General features: G+C 34.0%; 1 protein-coding gene and 1 long non-coding RNA gene across 2 annotated transcripts in view; both read left to right on the forward strand.

Moving 5' to 3' along the window:
* The window catches only part of luna, a 372,732-nt gene that overhangs the window by 177,052 nt on the left and 167,712 nt on the right, over nt 1-27,968 (forward strand). The window lies entirely within an intron of this gene.
* Nucleotides 27,075-27,968, forward strand: part of LOC142238566 (uncharacterized) — a 114,526-nt gene continuing 113,632 nt past the window's right edge. The window contains exon 1 of the long non-coding RNA XR_012722761.1: nt 27,075-27,116. This is a non-coding gene — a long non-coding RNA (uncharacterized LOC142238566). The remainder of the gene's footprint in view (nt 27,117-27,968) is intronic.

The following is a 27,968-nucleotide window of genomic DNA, read 5'->3' on the forward strand; positions in this document are numbered from 1 at the left end:
CTCCTATAAAACTATGAGCTTAGGCCTCTTCTCAAAATACCATCTTTATTTTTTTACCAAAAGTGTTTAATCATTTATTTAATAATTTATGTTCTCAAGTAGCTTACTACACGCAGAGAAAGAATATGCTCAACTCGAAGAGCAAAATATTATTTTTTGATGGGGAGAAAAAAACATTTTTGCCGCAACACTGTTGTTCTCTCGCCAAACATAAAGTGGTTATTGTAATCAGATACATAATGGTTGCGACAAACAACCATGTTACATGCACAGAAAAAAATTTCACGAAAATTTTTTCAATTAAAGTCATAATTGAGTTTTAAAAAATATTCAATTAAAATTTAATTGAATCAACAAATGTTTTAATTGAAATAAAAATCAATCACACAAATTAATAGTATCAATTAATTTTTTCATTGGATCAATTAATTTTTTAATTGATACTATCATTTCTGTGATTGAAGACATTTCAATTAAAAAAGTAATTGGATCAATTAATTTCGTGATTGAATCAGAAAAAAATTTGTTTGTGTGTGTTCACACTTCAAAAATAACATTTTGCTCTATGTGATCCCATTTCTTCTCTGGATGCCCAAAGCAGACCTTCACTTTAAGAAGTCGAAGAAAATTCATACTCTTCTAATTTTCTATACGTTCTAATACACAAAAATAGGCTAAATATTTCTTTGTATATGTACGATTTGTATATATACACCAATACATTTAAACATATGCAGTGTATAACCAAAAACGAAATTTTCATATGTAAGGATGTGCCTAATCCCTGAGGACTTGTACACATGCATATTCCCAAACACAATGACAGAGGACAAAAAGGAGCAAAACATAACAAAATTAAAAACTGCTTTAGTATTTTTCAACAACCTCCACATGGACTAACTTTCATCGGTAAATGTTTGTGTGTGTGTGTGTGTGCGTATGTACTCGTACTTTACTTCTCCCGTATAATGACAAAGGCTTGCTTTTTTTTGTTGCTGTTGGTGCTTAGAACAGAAGGCATAGTCACAGACAATGTTGTGGCACTGAAGGGGGGCTGGAATGGAATTTGCACCAAAACATTGAATAATAACAACTGAAGGGAGTGATGGTTTTGCACAACACAAACACACACACACGCAGTCATCTACTCACACATTTGCATATACTTATGCCAAATCCTTAATGCGTGTGTGAATGCGAATGTGCGTGAGTTTGTATGGCTCTTCTTTAGAAGGACTTTTACCTAACATTAAATTTGTTTTTCGTTTCGTTTTTTTTTTTTGTTAGGCTATTGCTGGTAGAATTGTATATGGCTTTTGTTAGTTTAGTGTACATGAAGTTCCACAAACTTAACCTTTGCCTGAGTCGCATGTGGCACTTGTGTCGCATGGTAGGCTTTTTGTCGTAATACCGATTCAAGCACACACACTCGCATACACTCTTCAACCAGGAACATTAGGCTTTTGCTTAGTCAATGGTTAGCCTTTGCGTGCCAAACTATAGCGGTATGCATGTGTGCGTGTGCGCCTTTATGGAACCAGCTAAATAAAATTAAAAACAACAGTGCCATAGAATAACAAAAAAGGGAGCATATGAACAACTAACAACATTTAGAGGCAGAAAAGTTCACGCATAAGGGTCGTTCGTTCACAACGTTGCTGCTTCGTTTGTCTACATTTGATGTCATAAGCAAAATTTTTTGCATATGTTTTTGGGCAATCTCATCACATACAGGTTACCACCGGGTACCGGCAAATCCGACATGGATTTAGGAAGAATGGGGAATGGGCTGTGAGCGTTTTGAGATAAACCCCCAACACAAACCAACGAGAATATTAACAAATTCTGACTAAGCTGAGCTGAATGTGGTGGTGAGGGTGATTGAATAAAATTTTATTATTTGGGCACGAGCATCGAATGCTGTAGACAAATAACCTCTGTACCCCAAATGTAGGCTATGATAAAAATAACAAACGGAATATTTTATTTCCACTCACATACACATAGACACATTTAAACATTATTGGTCACATTTATGTATACAAGGGTCAACAACTTGCTTGATAACAAAATCAGTCTATGAAAATTAAAATTTGTAGTAGACCCCTGAAGACCGCCTATGATCCAGAGTATCGATAAAAAAAATATTAAAAAAAAAAAACTTGTTTGCGAAATAATGTAAATTTAGAACAGAAAAAACTTGTAGATAGTATTGATATTTTTTAAATTAAAGTACGAAATAATAAAATAATGCCCGCATTTTAGTAGATTTTTTTGTTTTTTAACTTTTGCTACAAAATATTTTGCAATGAGATATGGTATACTTGGAAAGTACAAATCTGCGCCGTATTCTTTTTTTCGACATATTGAATGAAATTGTAGACAATGGAAAACTAAAGTCCTCAAAAATTGCTAAGTCTATGGAACATCTCAGCTTAAACGAGCTTCCCAAAAAGTAGTTTGGATCCCCAACTTGTGATCCGAAAGTAGTGCATCTGGTTCATCTTCAATGAATTTTAGATGAGCTTGTCATAGGACGTTAGTACTCCGTTTTCGGATTCTTGCAGTGCCTTACAATCAACAAATAAATTGGTAATTTGCAAAACAATCTCAGCAGATCTTTCATGGAAGTGAAAAAGTAAAACGGCACAGGTTCAAATCCCACCGGGCGTGAAATTTTTAATTTTATTTTCATTATAGTTTTTTACTCCTTTTTTATTGATTTTCTATTCTTTGGCAATATTTTGTCAAAAACGACCAAATAGTATATTTTCTAAGACTTGTCCCATGAGCCACCGTGGTGCAATGGTTAGCATGCCCGCCTTGCATACACAAGGTTGTGGGTTCGATTCCTGCTTCGACCGACCAAAAAGTTTTTCAGCGGTGGATTATCCCACCTCAGTAATGCTGGTGACATTTCTGAGGGTTTCAAAGCTTCTCTAAGTAGTTTCACTGCAATGTGGAACGCCGTTCGGACTCGGCTATAAAAAGGAGGTCCCTTGTCATTGAGCTTAACATAGAATCGGGCAGCACTCAGTGATAAGAGAGAAGTTCACCAATGTGGTATCACAATGGACTGAATAGTCTAAGTTAGCCTAAAACATCGGGCTGCCACCTAACCTAACCTAACCTAACCTAACCTAACCTAAGACTTGTCCAAAAGAAGTGGAAGAAAATTGATAGGGGGTCCCAAGATGCGCTTTAAACGAAATGTTTGTGAAATAACTTCCAATTTTGCTTTTGCTGGGATCTTAAGGTACAATTTTCTAAGACCAATTCTGAGCATAGTCTTCTTATTCATAGCATATCAAATTGAGTGAATATAAGCTAAAAATTAGGTAGAGCCCTCTAATTTGACAAACCTCATTACATTCAACTAAAACTAAACTAAAAAAATAAAATAAAATCAACTAATAATTGTTATATTTATAATATAAATTAATTAATTTGATTTGTTTATCTAAAAATCTACACAATTGTGGTTTATTGATCATTATTGAATAAAACAAATTTAAGTTGTATTCATGAATATTTAATTAAAATCAATTATTTTAAATTTATTAATTTTAAATTAATGTCACAAACATAAGGGTTTGACTAATGCCAGGGTCACACTGGGCAAATATTTGACAGAAATCGAAGAAGAATCTAAACCAGCAAACATTTTGAGCTCATATTGGATATATACACGAAAAAAAATAATTCTTTCCTCCCAAACGAAATTTTAGACAAACAAAGTTCGTTTCTAATTTGCTTTTCGCTGTAAGGAAGTGTATTTGGAAGAAAACTATATACTTTTTGTGATAAACTTTTATTCTTTTCCAGGATGTAAAAACAATTTCATAAAGACTAACTCAAAAAACAATCTTTTCTGGCTAATTGAATTTTCCCTCATAGCTTCTTTACTTCCACGAGGTTTTTAAGTTCTTAGCGCCTTTTTCTGTAATACAAACAATGTAGAAGAAATTATACGATTTTATTAATTTTTAAAATTTTACCTTTCGCCTGGACGGAGAATCGAACCGCGGACCAATTTGTAAGCCAGCACACTAGCCACTGAGCTACGTAGCTGTTATTGGCATCAATAGCTAACTATCCATATAAGTTATATTAGTATAGCATAGCTTGCGGCACCCACGAGCCGATTAAACAAACTTTATTTAACGGAAACAAACATTTAGTTGGGCACCGTAGAGCAGTGGTTGCTACGTCCGCCTTGCATGCCAAGGGTCGTGGGTTCGAGCCCTGCTTCGACCGAACTCCAAAAAGTTTTTTTTTTTACATATATTCCAGATATGTTCGAAAGATTCCGAAAAGATTTTATTATGAAGTGTAAATGTGTCTTATTAAAGACTTAAAATCAGAAAAGAACAGTGCTTGATATAAACGAAATGGACTGTGTTGTTGCTTAAAAAATATTTTTTGTTATTGAAAAAATAAAAATTTTGTAACAATCGAATTTTTTTAGTGATAAAAGTTTAAAATTTTCGAAGAAATTCAAAAAACTCTAACAAAAGAAAAACGTTTTCGGTACACGTTTTCCAAACGTTTTTTTTTTCTTTGCGTGTTACATCGTGGCAGGGTTATTTTCCAATAACCGTACACAGATGTTTGGATAATTATTCTGGAGAAATGTTTGACACTCATTTTGCTTAAATATTTTCCTAGACTTTCCTATCAAGTCCTATACTGCAAAATTTCATACGCGGGCTTTTGAATTTTGTTATAAATACAATTTATAATTTTAAACCTATCGAAGGTCTTTTGCGGCCATGGATTTCTTGCCTCATGGCAAATTATCTTGCTTTAGCCTATAATTATATGCCTCCTTCGGTTTACCAAAGACGATGAAATTGTTATAGAATGCTATTTTATTGCCTATATATATATATTCGTTTTCCTAATGGTTTATTTAGTCTTCCTGGGGTTATTTAACATATTACCCGCTCAAGCGATAAGATGTGTGAACTTTAATCTTGTTTATTTCATAATGGAGGCCAATAATTTATGGCATGTATTTCACCTTAATAAGGGCTCGAAAACATATTACACACGTTCAGCCATTAAATGGCTATAAAAATTGGCCCTTTCCGTTTGATTAAGCCTCCCGGCGGGGGGGGGGGGGGGGGCAAAGGTATATTGAAGACATTTTCAAAAATATCATGAGGGGGGTGGAAGAAAGGAAACCAAATGCGTTTTCTGGTATTAAAATTGAAATATTGAAATACATCTTAGTTTTCCTTGTTTGTTTGTATATATTTTTTGGTTATTTTGGACTAAATACCAATAATGGCTTCCCTTTTGCTAATAGCCCTTTGCGTTTGAATGCTCATATGGATATGTGAGTGTGTGTGCTTGTTATTTTGGATTAAAATGTGTAGATATATATATAAGGACAGAGTAATATATGCTGAAATCTATCTCAACATGCATATGTTTGTATTTGTATACGTGTGTGTGAGTGAGTATTTAGGATATCATACATCCGTATTGCTTACATATTTGAATTCATTACAATATTTAAACAATGTTAAATAATGAAACTCAAATAAGTAATAAGAACGTCGTTATAAAAACACAAAACATACTCATGCTGAGTCTTGTATGTGTGTATGTGTGCATTATCATTTTGCTCCCCTTTTGAGGTGAAATATATGGGTGTGGGTGTATGTGTGTCAAGGAGAGTGAGGGGAAGGGAGGAAAGCAGAACAGCCTGGATGGTTGGCTGGATATCAGTGAAAAGATATAAAATGGATTTTAATTTTCTAATTACACGCTTTTGCACATAACCACATACACATACACATATACAAATAAATATATATATATATATATATATATGTGAAGCTCAAAGAGTCAGATATTAACACTGGCCTACTCACTGCATTCCTATCTACGAGGGTATGTGTTTGTGTCTATCATTGTATAAGTCTGTTAATGGATATAAACTCTGGCAGTTAGACAGAGAGATAGACAGACATACAGAGGAATCAAACAGCTACTAAAAGACGGACGGACAAACATACACATAGCCAGAGAGACAGACAGACAGATATACAAAACAAAACAAATGAAAATTTATTGTGGTTGTTTTTATGAGCTTTGGAGGAAGTAAAGCCGCGTTACCATATATTAAAAAACCTATAAAGGCTGGCAACAAAACCATTGGCAATGGTAGTGGTGGTAACACAACAACACCAATAACATCGCAAGAACAGCAATAACCTTTAAAGGAATCCATAGACGTTAAAGTACACTCTCACACTCACAACCTGTGTGATACGGGATTTAGTTAGCTTTAGTAATTTTTAAGCTTCGGATAACAACTACAGCAACATTGGAAAAGGAAAAAAAAAGAGCAGCTACCATCATTCTAATTCAATTTGTTGTTATTGCTGTTGTTGCAGTATATTTTTATGCGTTTTACGCAATACCCCATACCCCCCCCCCCCCCATCCATACTTCTTAAAGGCCTCTAGAGATATGATTTTGTTGTTGTTGTTATTCTCTTTTTTTTGTTTGGAATTTGAATTGAGGCTCTTTAATGAATACTATATAAAAAGATATCCTTTGTACAATGATTTAATACAGTTGTATGTGAATAAATTAGATAACATGTAAACAGTGCACTCAAGTAGCTTTTTCAGCAAACAGCATATTGTAATCATATCAAAAACAGAAAAAACACGATTCTGAGTCATTCCTATCCGAAACACACATACCCTACTCCATGAATTTCCAATATTATATTGGAATGATTGTTGTAGTAGAGTTTTATAGTCTTGGTACTCCATAAGTATAAACCGACTAGAAAGAAAACTGTAGGATAATTTTGAGAAATTATTAAGTAAACTGCATTACAAACGGCGATATGACAAAAATTCGTATATTGGTATTTTTCGACAAATTCAAACAAAAAAGTATTAGATTCTTTCACTTGTTCAGGTAAACTTCATAGTTTGAAAGAAAAACTTGGAGTTCAAAGTTGTAAAAATTACTTGTCTCTAGTGTCTGGAGGCAGCGTTGCCGTTACTCACTCTAAAAATCGGAATTAGCTCTTTTGTGAATTGCTAGTTCTTTTTTATTTTGTCTCCTTTTAATTTTTCCGGTTCTTTTGGGCTCCTTTTTAGTTTTTTTTTCTAATTTTTCCCATCTTTAGTTAATTTAGCTAACGTACGTAAAACATTATTAAAGTCAAGAAAAATGTCTCAAAACATAAAAATTCCATGGGTTTAATGCCCTGAAGGGTAACCTTTTGTTTTTATAAATTTAATACATTTTGCAATTATAATAAAACAAGTGAGTAAAGTAGAAAGTCGGGCGGGTCCGACGATATCATACCCCAATACCATACGAAGTTCAAGATCGGCTCATTTGTAGTACAATTTACAAATTTAAAGAAATAATTAACTATTTTGTGAAATGTACGAATTTATTAAATGGCTTTAGTGAAATAGAGGGTTCAATTTTTTTGAGTGCAATTTATGTTTAACAGGAATACTTCTTATTACACAGGAAAAATTCCGTTGTTAAAGTAACGTCAAAATTAACTAAAATTTATTGCCAAACATTTTTTTTATTTTGGTTAAGTTTTAAAGATATTTCCTCCATCCCCATGCGCTTAACTTTATTTCAAGTATGTCTCAAAAATTTTATGAATTAATCGTTGGTATATATTTCTCACAAATGATAAGAATGAACTGCGGCGTGGTTAATATGGTAATGATTTGTAGCCAATGATTTTTTTTTACTTTTAGTTAATTTTTATTTTTATGAGTAGGAAGAATTTCGGAAATAGTTGTTGGAAATTCAAAATCTATTAAATTCCCTTTATTTGAAGAAGGCAATATGGAAATCTCAAAAAAAAAAATAAAAAAAAATCATACAAGGTAGTTCGTTCTTGCCGCAAACAGTTTACTTTTTTCTGTGTAGTATGTCTCAAGGGTACATATATTGCGTTGGATACATTATATTATAGAGGTACATTTTAATGGCCATATTAAAGGCCCTCGAGAGACGCATGGGATATCTTAGGATTTCCATTTCCCATCCTCTAGGCGATATATTGGCGAACAAATATTTCAAGAAATTCACTAAATAAAAAAAAAAACACAGCAATTCCATACATTATTACCGAGAATATTTATCCAGTATTTCCGGGTTGCATTGCGATCCCCATGGAAGTTTGGACATGTGGTCAGAGACGCTTAATTCCATTTTTAGTTTATAATCTGCATATAATTTTCATGCCTTCATCAACCCCTTATTTTGCCATTACCAGAGTAGTAGAGGGTGTAAAAAGGATTGTTAGAGACCATACTCTTCTATACATAAATCAATTAATTTAAATCTTGTCCTCAAGCCGTTTTCTGCAATTTTCTCAAAATAAAAATAACGTGATGAACGAAAAAAAAAATGCCACAAAACAAGGGAGCAAATGAAGACGCAGAGAGAGAGAGAGAGAGAGAAAAGGAAAGATGTAGAAAAAAGCTTCCTTTTTATGTCGTTAATTTTCTACTTGATCTGCTTAAGTCACAACTTGAAGTTAAGTATGTTTTTGAACATGACGCACTTGATGTTTTTAATTGAGTGCTTTTTTCTTGTCGAACTGTACAGCAGCAGCAGCAATCTTCTTCATCAGGCATGCCAGGAGCCAGCAGCCAAAGTGCCATATCTCAGCCCTTCAAACACACACATACACCCTTACAGGCTGTCAACGTACACCACCATCATCTATACAAGGAAGAAAAGCTGAAGATGGAGGACAAATTCCAAACAATAACAAACAGGGATAGAATTCCGCATACGCTGCAAACACATGGTGTGATGGTGCAATGCAACACATGTTGTGCCACCGTGGTGAATATGGGGGCCCTGGACTATGGCATGTGCCATTTGGAACACTAAGATGACAAATTTTTATACATCATTTTTCATTTTTACCCCTTTGGCCCTGGAATGGCCTATCTATCACCCTTCTCCACATACGTGAAGCTACATGTGTCACATCATATGCCAGCGTTGATGAACGATTGCGAACGTGTTTTTCATTTAAAAATAGGCTCAAAATCGTGATGCTGCCATGCTGCCATTTGCACCATCATCATCATCATCATCCGAAAGGCTAAAGCTTCATCTATGCCTGCCTCAGCTGTTGGTTGTTGGCATTGTAGGTAGGCGTGTTGCAGTAATGAGTTGCTTTTAAAATTCATTTTGTCAATCTTGGCAAGCAACACTTATAAATTATGCTCTTTTTGTTGTTGGTGTACAGTGCGTGTTGAAGTGGCTGGGCTCTTCGTGTATTCCATGGTCCTGTACGTACTAAGGGGGTTCTAGGAGAGTAATGTATGTGTCACACACACATACACACACTCACCAATTCAAATGTATTCGTTAACACACTTATAACACTCTTGCCTGCTCTCTGTGTACCTAAAATTACACTTAAAGATAAAGACATAATGCTCATCGTTTTAACATCAACAAATAAAAAAAGAAAACAAAAAAACGGAGTTTGTTTTTGTCCTTTTTGCTGTTGCTGTTGCTCATAGTGATGCTGTTGATATTTACTCGGTAGCTTGTTTTTGTTTTTATTTTTTTATGTATAGCTTCCATTTTCATTTTTAAAATGTGGCATTAGGGATGCAATTTTTTAAGTGAGGTTTCCATCCTCATTGTAAAGAAGTTGTCCTACATTAAATTGACAAAAATTAATTGGATGTAGCTTTTTTTCTGCCTTATAATTAACGTTCTCTCTTCAAATCTTAATTAAAATCTCATCAACATATCTCAGTATTGCATAGTATTTGATTATTAACCTAAAAATTTGGTTGACTAGTTAAGCACTAAGCACTGAGAAGTTGGAATATGGATTTTTGAGAAATTCACCACGTGGTGAGTTATTAAAAATATGGCGAAAATTATGGTTTTTGGAGAGTTATTATAAATTTCATCTCAAAAATTTAATCTGTGACCTGTTTAAGAAATTCACCACGTGGTGAGTTATTAAAAAAATGGGGAAAATTATGGTTTTTGGAGAGTTATTATAAATGTCATCTCAAAAATTTTATATGCGACCTGTTTAAGAAATTCACCACGTGGTGAGTTTGCGAAGTGTGGGCAATTTATACCTAAACCAGAAATCCATTGCAGAATATGAATGCTAAACATAGGAAAACATAACTAACTGGTATTTAATAACGAGCAAAATGTTCATTTTTAAGCATATTTGTATAAATTTCAAAGTTTTTGTGTAACACTGGACAAAAATAGCTTCCGGCATTTAATAATGCAGAAAACATAATTTCAAATTTTTTTAAATGTGTTATTTAATGGAGTTAGCTTTTATATTTTCTACCCTTGTTCAAAATTAGCTTTTTTTATTGTTGAGAGTGTTATGTTGATATGGTTAGTATAACCGCTTTGCATACAAAGGACTATCCCTTACAACAAAAACTTTTTAAAAAACTTTTCTGTGCATTTCAATGGTATTCCGAATGGTTTTATATGTAGTCTGACAAACTGTTCAAACTCACCCCTACAAAGGAGCTATTTTATGGCGATTTCGATTGGTAAAAAGGTGCAACTTTCTCGAAGTTTATTAAAAAATATGGAAGACAATATCATAGATTTTGGATCCTGTGGACCGCTCACATTATTATGAACAAACAATAACTTTGAAATGACACTATCATTTGGGCTAGATTACCATGAGGCCGAGGTGTGCGCGTGACTGAAATTTCATTCACACACATTCACGAAGCAAAATGTTTATTCACGCACGCTCACGCACGATACGTATGGTAGCCAATTCCACTTACGCACATTCACGAAATAAAAGCCAGAAATCACGCACGCTCACGCACAATTCACGACAATTCATGTGATTCACGACAAATTCGCAAGGCTTACGACATTTTCCATACGGAAATCAGCAGAGGTAACAAATTTCAAAACTATAATATAGTTCGAGAGCTAAATTAATTTCAGTTAACATACGAGTAGGAATTAAATCTTGATTTTTTTCGTGAACGTGATTTTGCAGAAATTTTATTCACAAACCGATTTTATTTCTCATGCACGACATATTTATTTTCGTCCCACACATTCACCAGTGTTGCTTTGGATTTTGATCACAACTCTCGTGATTCACGCGTGTCACGCGCACATCTCTACCATGCGGGAAAAAAATAATGTACCACCAAGGCAACATATTTTTTGCGTAAGGAAAACACCCTTAATCGTTGATAAAGTTCACCGCCAGTGGTACCTGTTAGTCTGAATACTGTCTGTGCTAATTGATAACCACCATGTTTTACCTGACCTTGGGTCTTCCGGATTTTTTAAAAATTAAATCCCATTTCCCACCTTTTTACTATTTTTGCAATTACTATCCCTACATATCACATAAGCACTTTTTCTCTCCATTTTTCATACACTCATGGGCTACAAAGGTCATGTTTGTGTTTTAATCTTTGTGTCATCTCATGTCAAAACATGAACAAAAATCGAAAAATACACATAGGGATGATGTGTGCCAGAACCAAGATAGCTGGCTGACTAATGGCTGCTCCAGTAGATGCAAAAAAAAAAACCATGACAATAATGGTGATAAAAAAGATGAAGAGCCAAAGCTTATTCAGTGTAAAGCCAATGCTGGCCAACAAACAAAAGATGACACATTTCAGGTAAAACACATCCATATTTTGGTCTACGTTTCGCATTTGTTTAACTGGCATAAAGACCTAGAATATCATACTTCCTTCTTATTGAAGTAGGGTTTATGTCAACATGTCATAAACACACATGGGTGTGCTAAACTTCTCTTACCTTTTCGCATTTTCTTCTTCTGTTGTTGTTGTTTTGTTTTTTTCTAAAAGCTTTTATCTTTGTTGGTGGTAATGTACTTATCGCCTGTGTTATCCTTAAGTCGTAGTATAACATCTGTAGAGGACAATTACACCAGAATAATTCTTTATCCACTACCAGAGTGAAGGTCAAATCTTTAAAACATATTTTTTTGTGAAAAATCCTTAAGATGAGTTCGTTTAAAATTGCAGGGGAAAATAGAAAAACAACAACGGCATTTCAAACATGTTTAGTGCCTTCAATTATTTTCTGAACTAGTACCCATAGAGATTTCTTAAAACTAAACTCGGATAAATATTCATTAAAATGATTTTCAAATGAAATCAGAGAATTCCACCTGAAAGCCTTTTGACAAAAAAAATGTTTGCCTATGTTAGGGGTGATAGAGTTTTTTCAAACTTCCCGGCAAAAAAATGGAGCACTATCAAACTAGTTTATGATCATGCGTTTACGTTATTGCAACCAATTCATGCCGTATAGATGCATGCAAGGTAGTGCTGTTTTCCTTCACACCAACAATGCTATACTCAAGATTTTATATCACTTCTAAGCAATATTTCTATTAAAATGGGCAATTATATCAGCACTATGTAGAATCTGCTCTAAATCGGGCATCGCCCACAAAAATCAACGTTGATTCGGTAGTTTTGTAAGCAGTTGGTAGTGCCTCTCTCCCTTACAATCCTGCTGAAATAGTGCTGCATTTTTTGCTGGGTCGCATCTTTATTAACATGAAAACCATATAAAAATGCGTTGCCTACTTTAAGGCTTATGAGGGTTTCAAAGCTTCTCTAAGTGGTTCACTGCAATGTGGAACGCCGTTCGGACTCGGCTATAAGAAGGGGGTCCCTTGTCATTGAGCTTAACATGGAATCGGGCAGCACTCCCCAGCAAAAAAAATTTAGAAGTTCTTCCAAAGGCACAACTTTAAAAGCACTTCCAGAAGATGATGTTCTTTATTTTAACTACCCGGGAAGTTATTTTAATTCAATTTTTTATAACTTGGTTTTTTCATACTTTTAATGGTTAATTTTAACTTGTTTTGTTTCAAGTAGCTTAAAAACAAAGTAAGAATTTATAAAATGGTACAAATCATTTAAATTTTGTCGAAAAAAAAAAATCCTAATTCCAATCTGAAAAATTGTGAATTTTTGAAAATATATGTGGTCAAACGTTTCCGACAAGCGTTAGAATCCATTAAAATTAAAAAAAAATATAAAAATTATTTATTTGATAAAATATAACAGAATTTTTAAATTTACATCCAAAACATTGAACTCGGATCACACCTAAAGAAGTGATGCAAATTCAGTGCAACGGCTGTTGAAATGGAGGACTTCCGTCCTATGACAAGCCCATGTTAAATTCATCGCTTCTGCGTCAATTTTACACCACTTCCGGATCCAAAAACATTTTCATTACTTTTTTGGCGACGCTTTTTTTTGCTAGGTTAGTGATAAGAGAGAAATTCACCAATGTGGTATCACAATGGACTGAATAGTCTAAGTGAGCCTGATATATCGGGCTGCCACCTAACCTAACCTACCCTAAGGCTTGTGCCACGTTTTCAGGTTTAATATGCATTTTGAGATTTTCTTGACTGTGTAACTTGACTGTGTAACCTCAATCAGTATAATTACAATTTCATTTACAAAATAATGGACATTATCCGCTTTTCACACTGTTTACAAAATTTGTATTCCCTATTGTTAGAAGGATTGTTAACATCTACTTCGCATTTTTTTTTCGGTGCCTCTATTTGAAATATTAACTCATTCATTTATTTGCTTTTCACCTCAACAAAGATGCTGTTTGAGGAGTATCTGTTTACACACAACTGGCACAAAGAACATCCACTTGACTCCAAATATTGGTGACAATCAATTAAAAAGCTTTTGTTTTCCAACCATCATATTTTGCACAATGTCATTGAGAATAAAGGCAGTTGGCAGTTGGGAGGACAGACCACAAATTGAGAGGCCTATCGCTTACATGATTCTGCTAAATGTTTCCAATTAAATATTTTCGACAAATTCACGGTATTAAGCGAACGATAATGATCATCATAATAATGATTATGATTGCGATAACAGTCGTCTGTCATGTTGACAAGTTCCTCTTCATCAGTTCCCTCATTCCGTATAGTGAGGAGTTTTTTTTTTCAATACCTTGATGAGCATAAAAAAACGAAAAACTCCAAACTCCGTTTTTCTGTTTGTTTGACTTTGGCTTTGTTAATGTGTCATGATTGACACTTTTCTGGGTTTTTGGGATGGTGGTCCAAAGTTATCGAGTTGTTATAACTGCCGGTGGCTAAAATAACCAAATAAATCAGCCGAAAAAAAAATTATGTTTGATCCAATGTGCGAACAAGTTGTTTATGCAAAATGGCTTTAAGCTCGTCCGTCTGTCCGTTCGTTTGTTTATAGAATCCAGTGTGAATTTACAAATTGCCTTTAATGCTTAACACAGTGGTTGGGCTTTATTTATTGAAATATGTACGATTACCGTGTATTGTGTTTGGATGTGAATGTGCCCGTGTCTGTGTGTCATCGTCTGTATGTGAATGTATGTTTATTGTTTAACAATTGGATCAATTGGTTTTAAGTGACTTTATTTATATGATGAGTTATGCACACCAAATACATGTACACAGATACACACACATTCAAACATTTCTATATTACGGGACCCATATAAGGTAATCCCCTCGGGATTGATTATGCATTTTCAAGTTGCACAAAAAAACGATTGAAGTTTCATATGCCAAAGGTATTTAAAATATCAAATAAATTTTTAATTACACATTGTTAAATAGCAATGGAAGATTATATACAAAAGTTTTTATGAGCAAATCGTACATATAAAATGAATACATTCAGACTTACGGTCAGCCGGGCCGAATCTTAAATACCCTTCACCATGAATCGAAGATTTCAGAACTTTTCATCGTAGCGGGCTACTTTGAAATATATAGATTTTCAAGTGGTTTTGATGACATATACTCTCTCAGTTCAAGTGGTAGGCTTCCCGAAATTAAACTTAAAATTTCTACATGGAGACTACAACACGTTCTGGATTTATGGCAATCGTTTTTGTTTCAGTTTTATAGGAATCTTAAACTTCTCCTCTAAGCGTGCAAGAATCTCCGATGAAAGAACGACTTTCATATGACTTGAAATCTAAATTCTATGGATTACTCTAATGGGCCTGATAACTCTAATAAAATTTGCGATTTCTAGAAGCTCATGTCTGGAAATTGGCCTATATGTGGGCTCTAACAAAAAATCGACAGATACACAGATAGATTTCCAGCAAATCGGATGAATATTGCGATTTTTAGATACCTATAGTGGGCTCTAGCAAACACCCTATTTGCGACACTTGTTTATGGATCTATTATACCCTTAGATTTACAATTGCAGACAAATCCGATGTGAAAATTATGGTTTCTAGGAGCCAACGAAGTAAAATAGAGAGTGTCTAGTTTTGAATCCCTATAATATCACACTTGTAACTTTAAATATATTGAACTCCAGATGTCGTTAAGAAAACTTTCGTTAAATTTTGGATTGTATGAATTTTGTTACGATATTTACGTTAGTTGGTAATTCATAACAATAAAACTTCACTTGCTATTCAACCACGAAACGATCCACTTGGTAAGACCTTTTTTTCCTCCCCTGCTGGTCTAAGTACGATTGCAAACCATCCACTTTCTTCCCTTTCCCTTTCATGTGGACCGAATTTGGAATACTGTTCGAGGTGATATTTCATCTGGTCTATATCAGCTAATCGACTGATTGCTCAAGAAGAAGTCAGAGCTCAGGGAGATTGGTACCTATTCGGCTCGCCTATTTATGGACCAAAAGTACCTCTTTTATGCAAATTGGATAAAAATTGCGTTGTATAGATGTTCAAGACCCCAAATCGGGGTGTTAGTTTATATATCAAAACCCGGAACAATATAGCCCATCTTCGAACTTGACTTGCCTGCAGAGAAAATATGCAAATTCAGCACGATAGGTTCATTGTTTTCAGGCTATAACGTGATAACAACATACAGACATGGTTCTAACAGGATGGCTGATAAGTCCCCGGTCTGACACATAGATGGCGTCGCTAGTATGAAATGCATATTATATTTATATATGGTACCTACCTTCAAATGATTCGTGTCAAAATTTGACGTCTGTAAGTCAATTAGTTTGTGAGATAGAGCGTCTTTTGTGAAGCAACTTTTGTTATTGTGAAAAAAAAAATGGAAAAAAGGAATTTCGTGTCTTGATAAAATACTGTTTTCTGAAGGGGAAAATACGGTGGAAACAAAAACTTGGTTTGATAATGAGTTTCCGGACTCTGCCCCAGGGAAACCAACAATAATTAATTGGTATGCAAAATTAAAGCGTGGTGAAATAAGCACGGAAGACGGTGAACGCAGTGGAAGCCCGAAAGAGGTGGTTACCGACGAAAACATCAAAAAAATCCACAAAATGATTTTGAATGAACGTAAAATGAAGTTGATCCAGATAGCAGCGGCCTTAAAGATATCAAAGGAATGTGTTGGTCATATCATTCATCAATATTTGGATATGCGGAAGCTCTGTGCAAAATGGGTGCCGCGCAAGCTCACATTTGACCAAAAACAACAACGTGTTGATGATTCTGAGCGGTGTTTGCACCCGAGTTTTTCTGTGATCGATATGTGACAATGGATGAAACATGGCTCCATCACTACATTCCTGAGTCCAATCGACAGTCGTCTGAGTGGACAGCGACCGGTGAACCGTCTCCGAAGCGTGGAAAGACTCAAAAGTCCGCTGGCAAAGTAATGACCTCTGTTTTTTGGGATGCGCATGGAATAATTTTTATCGATTATCTTGAGAAGGGTAAAACCATCAACAGTGACTATTATATGGCGTTATTGAAGCGTCAAAACGCCCCCATATGACGAAGAAAAAAGTGTTGTTCCAACAAGACAACGCACCGTGCTACAAGTCATTGAGAACGATGGCAAAAATTCATGAATTGGGATTCGAATTGCTTCCCCACCCACCGCATTCTCCAGATCTGGCCCCCAGAGACTTTTTCTTTTTCTCAGACCTCAAAAGGATGCTCGCAGGGAAAAAAATTTGGCTGCAATGAAGAGGTGATCGCCGAAACTGAGGCCTATTTTGAGGCAAAACCGAAGGAGTACTACCAAAATGGTATCAAAAAATTTAAGGGTCGCTATAGTCGTTGTATCGCTCTTGAAAGGAACTATGTTGAATAATAAAAACGAATTTTGACAAAAAAAAATGTGTTTTTCTTTGGTAGAGCGGGGACTTATCAGCCAACCTGTTATCGTCATAAAATTTCTCCCTGATCAAGGATATTTCTATATACTTTCTATAGTTTGAAATCCATATTTCGGTGGGTTACAAACGGAATGACAAACTTTTTATAACCAAATCACCATTCTATGGTGATGTTTTTTAAGTCATCTGACAATGTAGCCTTTAGATCCATATTTTTTGGATACTGAAGTAGAGTAAATCTTGATAATCTCCCATGAAATTTACAAAGGCTGGTTTAGGGTGAAATTACTCCAATTGCATATCGTTTTGTTTGATCCTTAAAAGACTATCGTAACACATTAAGCGGATGCTTCAAAACGTCAACTCCAATGTGTTTGTGATATGAAAATATGGTATAACATTAGGTCATCATATCCTCGAAAAAATTTAAATTTATGAAAATACTGCATACTTATAGGCTTGAAACTTTATTATTTATAAAAGATGGCATGTACGATGTATCTGCCCCATTTCGAGAAGCAAAACGGGGATAGAACCCCCGACGCATTGTATACAAGGTGGCCATAGGTTAAAGTGACAGCCCGATTTGATTGAGGCTCACTTAGGCCATTCAATGGACATTGTGATAAGTTCCAATGGTCATGTTAACCTTGTATCACTTCACCTGTTACCATGGTCTAGATTAAGCTATAAAATCCATTGTGATGTCACACACAACCCTTTTATACTCAACCATAGGGAAATTTTATTTTATAGCCGAGTCCGAAATTCAAAGATTATTTTCGCTATTCCATCGATGTTAAGTTTGGACCCAAAACGTTGTGTAGAAGAGTGGCATGCTAATCATTTAAATCACTTTAGCTCTCCACCTGGCCTATACTGTCACATTAGAAAATATTTGTCGATATATTTACAATATTTTTCTTTACCAAAATCACATACGTTTTTTATATGCAGAATTTTTTTTATATGCAAAATTATACACTCATAAAACACAAAAAATCGTTCATGCATTTATGTGTTATAATTTTTTGTGAAATTTAAAATATTAAATGTATTCTGTTATCCTTAGAATATAATATTTCAATACTATGTATTTGATTGAAATTCGTTTTTGTTATCATTTCATTTGAGAAGCATGTGCAATAAAATTCTATAAAAATGTATAATGTTACATTTTACAAAAGATTTTACCTATGGCCCTTGACAATTGTAAATAATTGACCTTTTTAAATTTCTATATGCATCAACTCTTTTTTTTTTGATATATTTGCTAACTTTTTCTTGGGAAAACATTTCTTCCATAAATATTTTTTCTTATTAATTTTTTGTAACAGATATGTATATTTATTTTTCTCCACTTTCTCTTCTCTCTCTCTCTTTACCACATCTCACCTCTCGTATGTATCCCTGTTTTGGTTTTTTTTCTCCATTTCCAACTCATTTTATACCTGAGGCAATAAATAGTAAATTATGATTTATTTTCATTTCATTCATTTTTTCTTTTTTGGATCCTCTTTTCCTCCCGCTTTGATTGTATAACCCTAGTCTTCGGCATCTTTAGTTATGCTCCCTAAGGGGAATTTTGTTGTGGCAAACATAAACATATCTGGAACGGGTTTCCTATAAACACAAACGCATATTAGTTTTGCTTTACCATGGCCAGTAGAGATTTTTTCTTGTTAGTTTTTTTATTTTCCTGACTAGCTGACTACTAGGAGTTGTTGTGGTCTCTTGTTATTCTATAACGAACAAACAGCATCTGGAAATGCAAAAAAAAAAAATGGGAATGGATAGCAAAAAAGGTTTACATTACTTTCCTATTTAACTTGGGGCGGCAAACAATTACTTTTTCATTCATTTCTATATTTTCTATCAAATGAATAAAAAATAGACTGATTTTTAATAAAGAGAAATTGTGTTTTGCTGTGCTAAGGCAGGACGGAATTTCCGCAAGCAAGGGATTTTTATTTAGTCTAGGGGCTACGCGATGGGGAGGGGTAAAAAAATTATTCCCTCCCACATTAACAGCCAAAGCCATCTGCTGAATAATATTTAAGATGGAGAAAAGAAAAACGCCGTAACGAAATATTTTTCTTTGCCGACCAACCCAGAGTTTGTGAAAAGAAATGGTCAACAAAAGAAAACAAAGGGGGCCAATGGGCGAAATATGAGGGGATCCAATCCAGTTGGGTCACCGTTTGTTTCTTTAGTAAATAAAGTCTGTGAAATAAAGTCAATTATTACTCTTGTTTTTGTTATCGTTACTGCGTTTTTGTCCTATTAAAGAGGGTAAACAATTTAACGAATTCAATTCGGGGGGTTCTTTATTTGGGGTTTCACCTAATTTGTATTGTGCTACTTATGAAAACTCTTAATACAACGTTACAGTGTCACCGCGATTGCTATACACTGTTTTGTCATATTGTGCCACTTTTTTTTAATTCCTTGGATTTTTTTTATATATTTTTTTTTATAATTTTCAAGTTAAGATTACGGATATGATTGAGGACTTAACAACTAATTGCGTTTAAGCTTCGCATGATTTAGTTGCTAGCACTTTTCCCTTCTTATACATTGCTCTTCCAAGCGGATCGTTGATCAGCCTAAAAGTATGCAAAGAAAATGTTTAGTAGTAAGCTACTCCATCGAACTGTTAATTTCAATGAAGAATTTTTGATTTTGAATTGAGATAAAAATATTGTTTGATAAATTTCGATGTAATTTCGAAAGCTCCATTTTATAGTTCTATATAAAAAATTATTACAAGTTCATCTAATTCACAGTTTTCTTCCTTTGAAAAAGTGTGCCACTTTTTGGGCCACCTTTTAATGCAAGTTACAAAATTTTGTGCCATTTTGTTAGATCCTTATATAGCATACCGTACATAAGTATTTTCGACTATCACTTCCATGATGATGAGTTTTTTAACTACCCAAATTGGTGTACCTTCTTATTCTTCTGATAGAACCGACAAAATAACCATGGTCCACTGTCTTCTCTCGTTTCATATCTTGGCCAACAATTGGAGAGACCATGCTGCAGCAGTCAGTCATGTCATTTGCTGTTGCGCGCTATTTTATTATTGTCTACAACTTTATTATGCGGTGTACGGTGGTGGCGATGGCATTCATTCTTGTTGGCAATGTTCGACTCATAAAACGTACAAAATGTTAACGCTTAAGCATTTCCTTGAAGCAGCTTTTGTCAGCCAGGCATGGCTTTTGTCATCAACGTCAGTGCAGGAGAAGGTCGATTGGGCCATGTCTTTTTTTCTTTATTTTTAGATACTTACGTACTTCCAAGCAACAGCAATTGCGTATAATAAAGTCATAAAAAAAAATACCCAAGTGAGTCAGTTGGAATGAAGGCACGAAGAGTCGTTGAAGCGAAGGGCGAGGCGAACGAACAGCAACAACGAAAATCATAATAAAACACTTTTTTATTGGTTTTGTATTGATGAGATGATCGGCTAGCAATAATAGCAGCAGTAGCAAAAAATGGCAACATAATAAAAACACCAAATATATCCTTAGTATTCATTTGATTGGGATTTTGATTATCTGATGCCTTCCAGCAACATGGCATGGCAGCCTTCTCGATTTCTAAGTCACTTCATTGCACAACCGAGGCCATAACAAAAGATAATAGCCCTGTGGCAGCAGTAAGGCCAAAGTCTGATTACACACCAGCATCATAAAAAGCCACTTAAAATTGTCAAAATATGAAATAAAATTAAATATTTATTGAATTGAATGAAATAAATATTGCTCATACGCCACATTTGTTATGAGACCCAAGAATAAAATGTGGTCATTTGTTCGACCATTAGAAGAAATTAAAAATTGGAGTTTGGCAAATGTTAAAATGGACATTTTTCCGCAAAAGCAGTCAATGGAATACCGCAAAATATATGCTAGCTGTCGGGCCACGAGGCAATACTACGAGGATATTTATGTGTTATAAGCATTAGTGTATTAATTTTTCATAGGTCTCATGGAATTACATAGGGACATTTGGTTTAACGAGTCCAAAGAGGTCTTTAGCTTTATCCCTGAACTGAAGATTTTTTTGTTTTGCATTTTTTTAGAATGTCGAATTTTTGCCTTCTTCCGTAAATTCACCATCATTAAGGGTTGAGGACGAAAGTGATGGAAAGCAAAAGAAAGAATCTTCCACAGACAATGGTAGAACGTTTTGGGTGCAAAGAGCACAAGTGAAAAGCTGACGACATCTACTATGGCCACAATGAAACCAGAACACCCGCGAAGAAAGTATTCACTCTAGAAACCACCACTGACACGCAATAAAGCAAAAGCATATTCACGTGATTCCTCCTGCCGAGGTTCCACAACTCTACCACAACAATAAGTCAACACTGACAATATAAACCAGATGCAGTTTTCGCCCACTTCTGGTTGGAGTTGGTGAATGTCTTCATTTTTACCCATTTCTATCCCCAGTTGACTCCAAAGAAAACAAAAGCCAAAAGTTCATTGTCTTCTGGGCCATGGAGTAACCAAGTAAATGTTTTGTATGAGCACAAAACAGCAGGGAATTGTGTGATAACCAACCTCCCACCGCCCCCCATTCTTCCACCAACCAAGACCTCAAAAAGTTGAATGTTCTTGTGCAGCCTAAAAGTAGGCAGCAGTGTTTTTTTTTAATTTTAATTTTACAGAACACTTAAATATATGTTTTGCATGTTTTGTTGCGTGGCTTTACGCCCACATGTGCATGCTAGGACATGCAAAAATTATCTTTTGTCTACTATCAACGACAGACATTCACAGAACATTTGAAACCAGAGCAACGCATCTGCAGACACTGTTGCGGAATAGTGCAAATGGCACTTTTATTCATGTCGTTGTACTGTCTCTGTTTTCTAAAACGCAGACATATGCTGATGACCACATATGCAGGCATAATTTTAGGAGCGGCCAACCAGCATAATGCCACTCACTTGCAAGGGAGGTGCGGGGCATAATATCTAACCGGTTTAATTTTCATTTATGTTGATACGCCAGAGTGGTACAATGGCATGTCCTGCCATAGACACTTGCCTCAGTATTTATTTTAGTTGGCGTACGCTTTTCATAGGCCTTGTTGTATTAAAATATATTTTTGCAAACACACACACACAGATATTCATTTCAACCTTTGTTTTACATAATATGCATTTGTATTTAATGCATGAATAATGTCATTTCCTTAGGCTATAGCAGTCATAAGAATAACAATGACATTTAAATGTTATTATTCAGACTAACAATGTTAGGAAAGAGGTGGCAAAATTTATGAATTATTCAAAAAGTGTATTTTTTTTAAATTTTACACAATTTATTCTAAATATGAAGAGAATTTAAAAAAATCTCATAGCATTGTTTTTTGAGGGAGGGGAGGGGGGCTTAAGCAATCTGTATTTGCTCAAAATTTTTATGTTGCATATTTTTAGGAGTTTACTTTGATCAAAAGTAATGGAAACTACAATTAATTTAGGTATAGATCTCTTAGGCACACTCACTTAGACCATTGAATCCATTATTTAGCTCAATGAATTGTCAATGCTTTACTTTAGATAAGTGTTCGATTTTCAGAGTATCCACATTTGATAGATTTCACTTTATTTCACCGTGTTAAACATTTTTTTTCAATATAACCTAAATTATCTATTTAGAATAATCAAAAGGGAATTTAAAGTCGAGTTGTTGATTGCTTGGGGAGCTAATGTGCAAACCTTGCCAGCTGGACGGACATATTTCCTTCGAGAAAGTAGATACCAAAAAAAAAATTTCATCTTCAATCCAAAATTCATTTTTAATTACTCAAAAACATTTTTCCTTGTATAAGACAAAATATTTTTCTTAAAGTCTCATATTCATTACAGTGAAAACTCTCAAAAGTTCAAATCTCACCAGCGGCAATTTTTTATCAAATATTTTCCTAAAAAAATATTTTTTTATGTCATGCATCGTTTTTATTTTTTATTTTCGGCATATATTTTCGTATAAATATATTTTTTCCATTAAAAATCAACAAAAAAAATTTAAAATTCTCGTAATTTGCAAAATCTTCTCAAAAGAACTTACATGGAAGCGAAAAAGTCAAACTGCACAGGTTCACATCCCAGCGGGGATGAAATTTATTTTTTATTATTATTTTTTTTTTTACTTTTTTTATTAATTTTCTATTTTTTTAGTTTTTATTTACTAGTTTTCTATTTTTTTTTTTTTTGTAAAATTTAATTGTCCAAAATTTGCACTTAAAATATCCTGATTGCGTTCTTTCTAATACTTGTCCACAAGGACTGCATCGGAAGTTGAAAAAACTCAATGGGGGATTCCAATTTTTTTTGCTGGGATAATCTTTCACTCCGCGGAGATATGAATATGGGTAAATTAGTCCCAAAACCTAAAGTAGGACCCAAACAAAAAAAATATATAAAAATCAACAACACCAAATTTTTATGGATCGCTCTATTTTTGGGGACCCGTTTGCATTATGGAAATAAACCCCAATATTTCAAATGAAAATACACCCCCAATTGATTTATTTATTACAATATAAACCTTACAGACTTCCTTATATATATGCAAAACTTATTTATTCACTAATTTCTAAAATAAAATATTTAAAAAAAAAATCGAAAACTTCCAAAGGCACAGATAAATCGAGATAGGCTCATTGCAGCCATAATTATTTCTATTCTTTGGTACATGAAAGTATTTTAAGATTTTAAAATTCTCGTAGGAACCTTTTTTGGGATTTTGCTTCGTTTTCATTTTGGGGCGTATTATCGCATTCTGGCATTTGTTGTTCTGAATAGTATTGTATCGCATCAGATTTGAAGTCCGGCCTTCGATCAGGGTTTAAGACTTTCTCTTATGGACAGAGTCCAAAGTGGGCTATCGCGATTCCCAAGAAATTCATACTGAGTAAAACATATTTATTCTTTAAACATTTTATTTTTCAAAATAAAATCAGGTTTAGACGAACCCTGATTTTATTTTGTGGTCGATTTTCATGCTTCAGTTACATTCAGTAGGGGCTCGTGTTCATGGGACTCATGGACATTATAAAGCGTTGCTCCACGTGTGTGGTCCTGTTTCATTTGGGGGCTCATTTTTATGGGGCCCATTTTCATAATGTCGTATCCTCTTTTCAGGGTATCCAACGTTGAGGCGTTTCACTGTATATGTGTTGTTTAAAGCAAAAAGTTGCAACACGAATTTTACTCCGCTTGTTATTTTTTTTTTATTAATTTTTATCGTATTTGCAATTTCAGTCTTTGTTTTTTTTTTTGCTGTTCGTTCTGTTAACCTAGCAGGGTCACATATACAGGTGACGCCTCAAAGTATACTTTAAATATTTATTACAGTTGTTTTTCGTGCAGACTTCCTACTAGCTACACATATATACACTTATTACCAACCCTATACACATATTACATGCAATGAGATATCCCTGTGTGTGTGTTTGTGGGTATGTGAAAATGAAGTATGGTTGTAGTGAATCAACTTTCCGGTGCTTGGCTATATTTGTATTGGACGTCATATAGGCTCGCCAGTATGACGCCTAAGAGTGCGGCTCTTATTTCATTTAATAAACCATATGAATCCTTCAATATCCTTTGGGCAATAGTGAGAGGGCGTTCCACACTTAACCACTGATTGAAATGTGAGAAGTTTGAGTTTTTTCCTTCTTTCTTTCCTTTTTGCAGACCTTTTAATTTAATCATTTATAGAGTGAGGAGTATTAAACATGGGAAACGTTTGATCTTTCGATAATTGAGCGGGTAGACAAACATATCAAAAGTTGTAATCAAATGTAATTACACCCATACTCCATTAAGGCTTTTGTCAAAACTAATTAGAGGTAAATGCCATTAATTTGTGACTGAGCCTAAATGTATACTGCTTGTAATAAACGATAACGCCTATTATAATGTAATTCCATTATTTGACTTTATAATTATAGTTTTTCCTTACCACCTACCAGAGGGTGAGGGGGAGGGTTGAAGGCTTTCAAGAAAATGCAATATTTTCCCCCCAACTAGCCAATACTCACCCCTTCGCACCCATGTTTATAGCTTTTCGACAATGCTAAACGAATGATTTTCCATAAATTTCAGTGAAGTACAACGATGTACTTTAGATAAAATATTACTGCACTAACTATAAATTTGGTCGTTTAGTTTTATTAAAATGCATATTCTCCATTAAAAGTAACAATTTATATGTGTATTTTCGAGTCTGCGTCTTTTTGTTTTTTTGTTTGTGCTGGGCCATCCCTTGTTTGGATTTAAGTTGTTTTTAGTGGGTCTTCTTCTCTCGTTCTTTTCTCCTTTTTTTGGGGATTTGTATTGCCGACTTTATTTGCAGCCTAAAAGCTTTCACACCCAGCATTCAGCTGGAAACTATGCTATAAATTTAATACGTAATGTGCCTACCACCACCCCGTATGGTATGCACCAAATACCGACAGACAGACAGACAGACGAGTATTTGTTTTGGACCAGTGTTACAGTTTGGTGAATGAACATGGCTAAATTGCTATCCAAGTGGAATGGCATGAAGTTTACGCTCATAAACTATAACGCCGCAATTTGTTTGTATGTGTTTGCATGTGGCTCTGTGAGATTTTTCACATAAAACATACAAATAATGTTTGGCTTAAATCTTTGATTAAGTTTTGTGTGTTTGCGACAATTTGAACAACGGATATGTACCAAAAAATACTGAGAGAAAAATATCACTTGTTTATAGATTTTGTGTTCTAGATAATGATAATATCATAAGACTTAGCTAAAAGTAGTAGTAGAAGTAATTATTGTTATGTTTTTTTTTTTTTTTTAATTATTCACCTTCAGGATTTTTAATATTATGCAACATTTCTTTTGATTATTCGATGTTGGGTAGTTTGTTTTCTCTGTGTTGATGTGTTTCCTTTCAACTGGCTTGTGTCCAAAAGGGTTTGCTTGGTCCCTCTAGACAGTTCTTTGACAGACCAAACAGAGAAAAACTTTGCGCAGCCAAATAAAATTAAAAAATATACTCAACCGAGTTCAAATGCTTTTGGCTCTGCCTTAATTCATATATTTATTTATGTTTGCAAAAGTTGAATAGCCAAAAAGTATGCCACATTTTAGCATTGCCAAAAAGTATGTAATGAAATCGAAATAAAAACCCAAAAAAGAAAAAAAAAACTATATCAACAAACGGAATTGCATTACAATGTTCAATTTTGTTTTTCGACATGGTCTTAAATCAAATTTGGGCTAACTTTGGATCTCAGGGAAGGGAGAAAACAAATGTTTCAATTACAATTTATTTAAACTCTCTTTAAAGAGTTCAAGAAAATATTCTATATGTTTTCTTCCTATTTAGAATAAGAAACAAAACGATTCTTAAGAGGAATTAAAGTGATAAAGTGAGTGAAATATTCCTAAGCTTTCACATCATTTCATCCTATTTTCATTATAAGCAGAAAAACTTAAACCTGGAGATTCTTCAAATTTTCACAACTTGCTTTCCGGTAGAAAATTTGAAAGTATATGCTAGCACATAAAGGGTTTAGAGAACTGTTAGATTTTGACAAAAGGAATGTATAAATATAACCCAGAAAAACATTTATCGATTTTTTAATTAAATTGGATTTTATTAAACCATGTAACATGAAAATTTATACAAATCTTCGAGAGTAGATATCTTCTAGCTTAGGCCAAATTTTTGGTTAAAACCCTTAGCAGCATTTCTTCTTTTACAGGAAAGTTTCCAACAACAACCTATCATTAACAAACCTATTTTATAGCATATACACATACTATTTCTTGTTTTAAATATAGCAAAATTATTTTCTCAATATGATTTTTTTATATTAAAAAAACTAATTATGTTTTTTTTCTTTTCAGGTAAATCTCATTATTTTCATTCTAATTACAATCTCATTGTGGTGAGTGTGACAAGAAAGTGAATATTTAACAAAATCATATATTATTGAAATTTTAAAGCATACCTATAGGCGTAGTAAGTAATTGCGTAATTTGGTTGTTTAATTTTGATAGAATAATAGAAATTATATTTAAATTTAACTTTTGAGCAACATTTAGCTTTTAATTTAAGAAGCAACAAATTCCCTTCAAAATTTCATAAGAGTAATCTTATAATAAAATAAAATATGTCACATTTCTAAATAATTATTTTGCTGTGATAAAAAAACTTAGCTCTCATCTAAAACATGTGAGTTATTACGTTCGTTAATGTTTTTATTGCTTCCACAAATCCTCAAAATCCTAAACTAGGTGTGGATAGAAGTCATCGTACTCCTCTTTGAGTTCAAACCCAATTATTCTTGGGATCATTAAAACCTTCATGTCATCTAATGCCTTTATATATATCAAAACTAAAAGAACTAAATTCCCATGAAATATTTCATAATAAAGTTGTCTTATTTCTCAACCAAGTTGCTTCTCTTAAAAAAAATCCAAAAAACAAAACTGTTTTGTTGCCAATTTTAGTTGCGTGCTACTAATTATAGACCATAAACCATTTTCGAAACGTTTATATATTTTTTTTGCGTTTCCTTGCTTTTATTGAGTTGTGTAGAGTATAAAATGAAATATTTTTTTAAGAATTTTTTTTTGTTTGTGGTTATTGTAAACACACGCAGAAATAGCAGAATTAAAATACAGTGAAACCTCTCAGAAGTGGACAGCCTCAGTCGCCACAAGTACATCCACATTTTAGCAAACGCCTTATGACTATAGCCTGCATTTGAGAGTTGTCCGTCTTTCAGAATATCCAA

This window comes from Haematobia irritans, chromosome 5 (assembly GCF_050003625.1).
Source record: "Haematobia irritans isolate KBUSLIRL chromosome 5, ASM5000362v1, whole genome shotgun sequence".
Classification (NCBI taxonomy): domain Eukaryota; kingdom Metazoa; phylum Arthropoda; class Insecta; order Diptera; family Muscidae; genus Haematobia; species Haematobia irritans.